Source organism: Etheostoma spectabile, chromosome 3 (genome assembly GCF_008692095.1).
Source record: "Etheostoma spectabile isolate EspeVRDwgs_2016 chromosome 3, UIUC_Espe_1.0, whole genome shotgun sequence".
Classification (NCBI taxonomy): domain Eukaryota; kingdom Metazoa; phylum Chordata; class Actinopteri; order Perciformes; family Percidae; genus Etheostoma; species Etheostoma spectabile.
In genome coordinates, this window is record NC_045735.1 from 9,871,415 (window position 1) to 9,879,142 (window position 7,728).

Sequence of the window (7,728 nt, forward strand, 5' to 3'; positions counted from 1 at the left end):
CTATATAAACTTTCTGGTTAGATCCTAGACTGGGATGGCCTATTAGTAGATGGTACTGTACAAATAAAAACAAAGGGAGTAGACCTACTACCTATGCTGTGGCAGAAATGGACATGCAGAAATATAAATAATACAATAATTGAAAATATTTACTGACTCATCAACAGCTAGCACAAACCCAGAGACTGCACGCAACACTCCGGTAGTCCTATCCTCACAGTGAAGCTGCATAACACACTTCAAACCCTGCATATTACTGAATGCAGGCTTATCAGTACGTAGCTAGCTAGCCAGCTGAGACCCAAGCCAACATTGTAGTTATCAGAAGGCATATTTCTCCTCTTTTGGCACTATGCTAACTGACTGCAGCTCATCCAATAATAGCAAATAAGTCAGGGCCAGTCTCACCTTTGAATCCAGAAAGGAAGTTGATATAAACCTTTCACCCAATCCTATTAAGTCAACAAACAAGCCAAACCCCCCAAAATAACTGAGATGGCACTGAGTCTCGAATTGTAATCCTATCACACTACTTGTTAGTGAATAACAAAAATCATATTAGTGCCGAACACTAGATAGGAGAAACACTGTTGAGTGTGTCCGGTCAATATGAATGGTGCATGTGTGAGCATGCATGGGTGAGTGTCAGGGGAAAAGAAAGAGAGAGGGAGAGTAGGTGGTGGGAATAAACGCATTCCTCTCAAAAGGAAAATTCTAAACCAGCTTGGGCTTCTCAATGAACTTAACATAGCGCAATTATCACATTGTTACATATTTTCTACCTTGTTAAATATAATTAGAATAATTTCCAGGAAGAAATACGCACACAATGCATTATTAACAACCTTGGGTTAAAGTTTACAAAAGTGTGATGAATAATAATTGCTGTGTTAATAGCAGGGGCTAAAGCAGGAGAGTGTAGAGTACAGCTCTGGAAACCTAGAAATGTACATGCTTCCAGCAGTTTGTTTTTGTCATGATGTCATCAGATAGACTTAATCACATATGTATATGTGTATATCAATACGTTAGTGGTGACACTTTGATGCACAGGGAGGAAATAAGTGAAAGAGAAATCAGTGATTTACAAATGTCCTTATCTGAAAAATCCCGTGCTTCTGCTATTCTGCACTGTTTGACACAACTATTTGACCCTGAGTCTGACTAGACCTCTGTATTGACAGTAGCTTGTGGCCATTTACCAATTTATTTATATCAACTATACATGTGTGTTAGACTTAGATGATCCCTTAACACACACAATCCCTCTTGGAGCAACCAGACACACATGCGTACAAGTGCAGAAGAGATAGGAGTCATCCCTAGGGTCTACATGTAGAAGAAGTTTATAAATTACAACATTGAGGCAAGGAAAGCATTAATGCAGAGCATCTGTGCGTGTCAAAGAGTGGATCTATGTATTTTTAAGCATGGCCATGTTTTTTTATTTACCTGTGGATGAATAAAGAGATGATTTATCAATTCACCTCTTGTGTTCCCCACTCTCTCATCCCCCCTATCTCCTCGGGGGAATTAATCAGTTGTCAGACACATGCACCAAGGCAGACAGGGAGGCAGACAGAGGGAGGATGATAGGAAGAATGATGATAGGGGGCAAAGGGGAGGCTGAGAAGGATAAGGGTGGCACGAGCCAAATTGGAAACATATCCTTTCAACATGTCCTATCTGAGCATTTTATCTGTGAAAAGAGGCACAAGGGGGATGACCCCCACAGTTCAAGGGCCTAACTCAACTCAATGATGAAACCGTGGCCAACTCCTCACCAGCCGAACCAACTGCACAGGCTGCTGGGAAATGGGAGTGTGGTACAAAGCTCCTCTCCCAACACCTGCAATTTGTTGGACAAAGATGAAGTGTGAAGAAAACCAAAAGTGATACAGGGTGAAGGCTTATTATAGCCTCACTTAAACTTTTTGTTTTCATTTGAGCAGTCATTTAAAATAAAATGAAAGAAAACAACTAATTATTTAAAAATGAAGAAAAGTTTGTGGGTTAGTAATAAGGACGAACGTGAATCCATGCCACACTCCTACCAGTAACTTCTTTGAAAAAGAAGGACTGGTGTGCCTGTGGCCCATCACCCAGCCTCTATTTTTTTATCTGGGCCCAGGTGGAATTGGATCCAGATGGGGCACCTGATTCCACCCCCGCCCTTCCCCCCTCTCTCTCTCTCTCTCTCTCTCTCTCTCTTTCTCTCTCTCTCTGCTCTGGGCTGGAGTTTCCTGAACTGGGATCTAACTCTTTTAATAATGGTCACAACGATTCATCCCCTTAGAGACTGAGTGAAGAGTTGGGAATTAAATCAAGCTGTGAAGTAGTGTCTGCATGTGTGCAACTGAACGAGTATGACCTCTATACTTGTATGGAAATTCAATAACTGTTTGACAATAGTAATTTATTGATGGTAACTTACCATGCAAATAAGACATTGTCTGTTACACCATTGCCAGCTTGAAAAAGGGTCCTCCCGATCCACCTTACAGATCAACTTGTCTCCATAACTGGCAACAATAATAACCGTTAACCGTTACAATAACAATGATAACCATTGAAATAGCTTGGGGTTTGGTGGCTTATGTTTCTGTAAAAGCACAGTGCAAAAATACATTACAGTATAGCACAAAAAAACTTGTGGTGACTTTGCAGCTTGACTGCATTATGGGCCCATTCATTTTACGTGTTAGGGCAATAGGGGGTTGTTTCTTATGATCCAATGGCAGAGTAGAATACCCCTGACCCAATGGGTTAACCTAACAGGAAACCTGGAGGATACACCCTATTAGACCTGTACTTCCTGCAACTTTGAGGCATGTAGAATTTATTAGCCCAGAGGTACGGTGCACAACTGCAGATCTGATGGATTTCCTCTTTCGTTCTCCAAAAAATACCAAGTCAGAGCATTTTATGAAAGAAAACTGAGATGAAAAAAAGGGGAAAAGGCAGATAAGGTGAATAAAAGAACATCTGCAGGGCACTCTGCAAAGCTTTGTGCCAAACGGTCTGGAAAGAATCACATATTAAGGCAGTACATCCTATAAATATGCTCTGATCCTTATAATTCAAATGAAACGTAGGAGGATATTAAATAGATCCCACTGTATATCAGTGCCAGTGGTGTGAGTACAGTAACCCACCAGGGATAGACACTAACTAGAAATAACTCAAAATTGATAACAAATACAATTTACATAGAGGACTACAATTTCTTTGCTACATCCATACAATGTATCTCAGATTGCATTGCAACTGACAGACACTCATGTACAGGATGCTTCTTTATTTGTCAAATGTATTCAGTGCATTTCTGGATGTTTGAACTTTGTTGTTGAAGTGTCATTTCTCTGGAAATGGTTTCAAATGAACAAGCAGTGACGATGACATAAATGCAGCTTCACAGTGACGCAAGAATACAAAAAAACACAATCCCATGTACAGCAAAACTGTGTAAACCCCCATTGGATTATAACAGTACATAAAACAATTGAGTGAACCATATCCATGCAAAGGTGGTCATTTGCCAATGTTGTATCAGTGAAAAAACAGCAAGTAGCCTTGTTCTTGTCATGTTCTAAAAGTTTTTACCATCTGCAGCTGGAGAAAAAAAGAAATCATCATGAAATACTGTGTGTCTGAGGTAAAGTAGGGTATTGGGTTTGTTTATGTGTGTGGGTGAAGAGAAGTGGCTCTCATGCATTTGCCAAACCATCAAACAATGTTTCTGTAATCTGTCTGCAGGCTTCAGACACTCATTTCATGATGTAAGATGTGCTACAGCTTCTTGTCTTCAGACTTTTCCTCGCCTTGCAGCGCTGCAGCCTAGCGTGACAGACACCTTGTGCCGTGCATTCCAGCAGATGTTATTTTCCGAACATAGAACAAGTTAAATGTGTTGTGTTTTACCTTAAAACACAGCATGGGTGTAGGGATTTGCGAGAGGACTTGTATTTGTACGTTAATTAGTGCAACAAAAATAACTTCTAATTAAAATGTAATAAAACAACAACACAGTCTAATTAGCTACACAGATAGGTAAAAAAGCACATGTTTCTGTGTAATAAACCCAAACTATAAATGATGTGGACTATCCATAATTAATTATAGATTGTTCCATCACTAGACCAATGTTGGTTCAGGCAGCTGGAAGATAAGGAAAGACAGAGAAAAGAGGGACAAGAGGATGTAGAAAATACAGGAGGAAAAGGGTTAGCATGGGGATTGAGATAAAGGGTGGTTTAGGGATGGGGGTTGGATGCAGAATTTTGAGAAGTATATCAGGAAGAAAAAGATGAGACAGGAGATAGGCAAACAGTCTCCACTGCTGTCAGAGATGATAGAGTAACTCAGCATCTTGTAAAAGACTGTCTCCAACTTTTATCAAGCTGCAGTAAAACACTGATCCCTGCAATGCTTAGATACAGACCTTGTAGATCTCAGTTTTGCTACTGAAGCAGAAGATCAAAGCCTGGGTCAGACCACAGTGATGCTTTAAACAGTAACTAATTCACCATCAATAGTGATCCCAAGATTGAGCGTGTTACAAAACCTACAAAATTACAAAAATGGTTTATTTCATGACCAACTCCCTAACACTGGCCATGAAATAATGATTCACAAATGTATTAAATGTATTGTTAGACTACCAAGAGAGCCATTAGTACAGCTAGAACCAAGAGAAAGAACCTTCTTGGGAAAGATCCTATATCTACTTAAATCCTTTGCAATTTCCATGTGTGCTTACATGTCTTGCATGAAGGCACAAACCTGACATTACCCTTCACAGTAGGGTCAGGTATCATTTATAATTGAAAAAATCCTGATCATAACTCTGCTTATAAATTCCGTTTTGTGTGAATTATTGTTCAGATTCTTGGCATATTGGCAAAATAAATTGAAATTGCAAACCACATTTGTTTTCAGCTCTCAAAATTAGGCTGCTGTAAACGGTCATTTTGAAGATAGTTGGTGATTTCTTTATTGGTTACAAGGTAACTTAAAGAGAACTTTGACATGGTATGAATGTGCAATGTCGATGGAAACACAGTAGGGCCAAACTTAAACAAAATCCTGTTTCATAAACCTGCAATGACTAATAATGTGTGGCCACGAGGGGCAGCAGAAACTAGCTGTAAACACATTACAACAGTTGCCTACTCATCCAGTAGACGCAGAACATTGTTAGCATGTGAAGTAGCATTTCTGGCACCTGATGAATTTAAGTCCAATATTCAGTCTCCTTCTAGCTTTGTTTTTGGTCTCCTTCAACTCTATATTCAAACAAATCTGCTTTGTCTGTTTGCCGTTTGGTGCTGGGTAACTAGTGTATAGTGAGTTTTGAGTGATTTTATTGGTAAAAATAACTGCCTGCTGTAGCTGCTGCAGAACTTGGCAATAATTATCTGTTGGTTCAGCACTACATGCAACACCTTTGACATACCATTATGTGATCCATTTCCAATACAAAAATATTGATTTCACCCAACAAATCTCCTTATTGATAATGACCATTTACTTGCTGTCCTTAATCAGTAGACCATGTCTAGTTTCTCTTTACACAATTCATTATACCACCGTGACTCATAGTAACAAGGCTGTGTACGTGTCTAGACTTTTGAATGTTTATCAAATGTAACATCAGATGTAAAAGTAATGATGTGGTTACTGTGAAAGGTGACTTTGGCTGTCATCCAAACTGTCTCTTTCAAACAAAACAAAGGACGTTATAAGGTACTAATGTCGGCAGTGAATGGAGTCACGTAGGCCTGAATGACGGAACTGCAGCAGGCAGATTATCACATTTAATTGACTATTTTAGAAAAAGTACAGTTACATAATGTCCTTTGGTCAAAATCCTACTCAGTGAAAAATCCTCCCATTTCCCCCTCTCAAAGGCCAGCGCACTTGCCCTGTATCAAAAATATCATGCCTCTCCCACTGATGATGACATTTGGTATATGATTTAGTCTAGTCGCCAAGTTACTATCAGTGTGGGGCTTTAGGTAAACACATTTGATGGGACCCAAAGGTCTTGCACCAACACTGGACTAGGAGGACAGGCAAGTGCACAGGCCCTTGGCCCTGTTTAGAATCAGCAGAAGCCAAGCAGGAAACATCTGGAAGACCCAGTGCAAACAGATGTCGGAATGAGATAAGAGCCTATGAGTTCAGACTCCCATCTCTGCATGATGAGGCTTTGTAACATCCAGGTGGGCTGTAGCCTTGGCTCAAAGGTCCAAATAATCAAACTAAAGTTTTTTTTCTCACACAAGCATCTGGTGAAGGCTGTGAATGTTGTCAGTAACTTGTGTTCCATTGTCCCTGGTCTCATTTTGATCCATTGTCAGCCAGACTCTCATGAGACTCCTTTTATACAATGTTTTGCTTCTCCAGGTCACCATTTGCATCATTTCCTGCCATAGTTTTAACATCAGCTGGGCAACAAAGTGAAGAATGCATCAATGGTTGGCCATTCATTCGTATTGCCCATGCTTCAACTCATTCTTGTACTGGAGATTGTATGATATTGAATTGCAGTGTTAACTGTATTGTTCATTTTCAATTGCTCATCTAAACACTTTAGGCCATAGTCTTGATAAAAAAAAAGACTGGCACAGAACTGGAAAATCTGTCTATGCATGTGATTGTTGTTTGGAGTTTAAGCTGTGAAGTATCATTGTGTTCCAGTTTTTAACCCCTCAACTCACCATCACCATGCAAGAAAATATACTAACTTCTCCCTTATGACTGCTGATTACTTTGCGTGAGGAACATAAAAAAGAGGAGAAAATATTGTGAAGAAAACTGTCATTCGCACAGATGAGTAGAAGCCACAGGGGAGGGTTGGTTCCTGTTAAACTATAAAAAGGTCTCTCATGGGACATTAGATCTGAAGTGGAACTCACAGATTGTTCTGCAATCAGAGGCGACTGCACACCACCATCCTGGATCTTCATACATTGTAATATAATGGGTCCTTGGTGGCAAGGAAAAGTTACAGAAAAGTTAGTCGGTATTGAATTGGTAATTTCATAAGGATAATATAAGCAATGCTGTTTAAAAGTTAGCTTTAGTATTTGTGGCTACTGTTTTTGACTCAAAAAACACTGAGTCAGTTTGAGAAAGAATGTCTTCATGATAGAATTAACCCTTTTTACCCATTGAATTGTTAGGATTAAGTATAGTTTTGAGTGAAAAGTATTGACACACTTCTTTTGTTGTCAAGGTAACTAAAATTACTTATATTTTGTTAGTAGGAATTAAGTTAGGCTTGCTGTTGCAAGCATGGCAAAGAACATACATTTTCTCTTAAGTGCTCAATCCCAAGGTTGGTGGTTTAATCTTGACCTCTTCCTGTCAATATGGTAAAGGGTCCTCGGCCAAGACATTGAACCCCAACATGAACCCAATGTTTGTAAGTAAATATATATTAAAAAAAATCAACTTCATGCATTGTAATGTAAAGTACTTAACTTTGGTCCAACAGGATAATGTGACCATATAAGGACATTTCATGGGAGATCCAGACATGACTCCAATTTCTTCCGCTATGCTGCCTCAACCACACCCTTTTACCCGCAGTAATTTATGGGATTTACCAAACTACCCTTGGGATGACCATTGGTTCACCGCACAAACAGGAAGTAGAGAAGAGGTCAGTGATTGAAAGGAGGAAGTGTTGGCAAACAGCAACAATACAAGAGGAGGAACCAC